The sequence below is a fragment of the Gymnoscopelus microlampas genome (assembly GCF_963454915.1).
Source record: "Gymnoscopelus microlampas genome assembly, chromosome: 6".
Classification (NCBI taxonomy): domain Eukaryota; kingdom Metazoa; phylum Chordata; class Actinopteri; order Myctophiformes; family Myctophidae; genus Gymnoscopelus; species Gymnoscopelus microlampas.
Window position 1 is genome coordinate 18,992,685 of NC_139943.1, and position 2,500 is coordinate 18,995,184.

Consider the following 2,500-nt stretch of genomic DNA (forward strand, 5'->3'; position numbering starts at 1 on the left):
AGTGACTGATACACAGGCAGACAGAGTTAGATAGACTGACCAACTGCCCTACAGACTGTTAAGGCCTCTAGAGACCAAGCCACATCAGCCGATGTCCTGACAACTCTGGACTACCCCAGAGATCAGATTGGGTGATGTCAGGTCACATCTTATGTCTACAGTTTGCTCCAAACACAAAACAAATCTCCTACTGGGTGAATACATGAATTAACTAAAAAGGTGTGCTTCCCGGGCGCAGATCACCAGGCCTGTTTGCCTATACCCAGAGCTGTGTCAGTCGTGGGGTGACTGTAAAGCGTTTGTGTCACCCCATATGGGAAGAACTAAGTGAAAGCAAGTGAAAGCAGTTTTGGAGGTGCCCCTCAAAATGCTATTCCAATTTGGGTACAGTATGATTGGATGTTGCATTCCTGATATATGGCAATTTTCTTTTATTTTTTAAGAAATAGGCCAAAACTCTGTTTGACGGTCATTGTCCCAACAATATTATTTGTAGTAAATTTGGTCGGAAGATTCAAGTTAATATTCAAATTAAAAATATAGATAGACCGGATACTACGTTCATGGTTTGTGGCATTTTTTACCAAAAAGGCCGCCCTGCAAAGAAAGTCAGTTGGATCAGAATGTGAAAAATCGGACTAATACTATTGTTACAAGACAGGGTGCCTATCTGTGGCACATTTCTGTATTTACCTGTTATATTAATTCTTAATCGCATCAATTTTGACCACTTGAACACCAGCATCCCTATTCTGGGAGGAACGTTCGCCAAAAATAGCCGATCTAGTGAGGGAGAGATTTGGTGTAGAGGGAAAAAGAGCGCAGTATAGAGGCAACTCAGTAGTATAGAGGGTTTAAACACAAAACTCTTTTGTTCCAGATGGGATATCCAGGCTACATCTCACGTTTCTATGTCCTTTGTCCTTTTAGAAACCAGACACTTAATGGGTCTCATTTCCTCAGTAGTAGACTTTAATGAAGCTCATGTTTCATTAAGACCATCCACTCACCCACTTTAGTTAAATCAATCAATAATGTATTGGAATACACTAATTTATTAAAGACAGTTGAAGAAATGTGGATTCATGTCAGTGGAGATGGTTATTACAGCATACCAACTTTGATCCTCTCTGCCTTTGTACCGCGCGTGCGCAAACATACACACACACACACACACACACACACACACACACACACACACACACACACACACACACACACACACACACACACACACACACACACACACACACACACACACACACACACACACACCCCTCTGTCTCCATATCACTCATCTCCCACGGCGAGAGTAAATCCACCAGTCCCCAACCGAGTAAAACCGCTCACTCCCATTGGTCACCACTTTATCCCTACTACACTCTGATTGGCTCTTCAAGCTCCTGTTTCAGTTGATGACAGGCCCCTGGCCCTCCTGACGCCATGTTGACGGACCCTGTAACTGAATATGACAACATGCCATCACAGACCGCTAGGACAGTGTGCGTGCCTGTTCTGTTTTCTGTTTTCGCTCTACACAAAACATCTTGGCCTGAAATCGCCGATCTACAAGATCACGCCGCGCCGCGTTACAAGCTTGTATGCTAGGGTTCATTGATAGTGTTGGCCACCGTTGATTTTTCATCAATTAAAAGAAATTGCATCGCAACACATTGTAAGCCCCAAAAATATGAAATGCTTAAATAGTCTGGACCCCACTTTGAGGACCACTAGGATCAGCTCCCCTCTGAGAATTGCTCAAATGTCTCCTCTCTGCTGCATCCCACTCACTTCTCCTACTGTCTGTCTCTCCTACACTGTCTGTCTCTCAGCTCTCCTACTATCTGTCTCTTTTACATTGTCACCCTCTCACTTCTCCTACTGTCTGTCTCTCCTACACTGTCTCCCCCTCAACTCTCCTACTAGCTGTCTCTTTTACGTTGTCTCCCTCTCAGCTCTCCTACTATCTGTCTCCTCTACGTTGTCTCTCTCTCACTTCTCCTACTGTTTGTCTCTTCTACGTTGTCTCCCTCTCACTTCTCCTACTGTCTGTCTCTCCTACGCTGTCTCCCTCTCACTTCTCCTATACTGTCTGTCTCTACTACGCTGTCTCCCTCTCACTTCTCCTATACTGTCTGTCTCTACTACGCTGTCTCCCTCTCACTTCTCCTATACTGTCTCTCTCTCCTACGCTGTCTCCCTCTCGGCTTTCTGTCTCTACACACTGTCTCCCTCTCAGCTCTCCTACTGTCTGTCATAATAAAGAACAGGAGGGTGGGCGGACCTTTTGAAGTGATCAATATAACAACTTGCTGAGTTTGCTGGTTGTAGAGAGCCAAGCCAGAATCACATCTGACACACACACACACACACACACACACACACACACACACACACACACACACACACACACACACACACACACACACACACACACACACACACACACACACACACACACACACACACACACACACACACACACACACTGTCCTTGTCG

At 45.1% G+C, this 2,500-nt stretch overlaps 1 protein-coding gene across 10 annotated transcripts in view; it reads left to right on the forward strand.

The window, feature by feature from the left end:
• LOC311047589 (unconventional myosin-IXAa-like) overlaps nt 1-2,500 on the forward strand; it is a 70,100-nt gene that overhangs the window by 416 nt on the left and 67,184 nt on the right. The gene's annotated exons all lie outside the window — the stretch shown is intronic.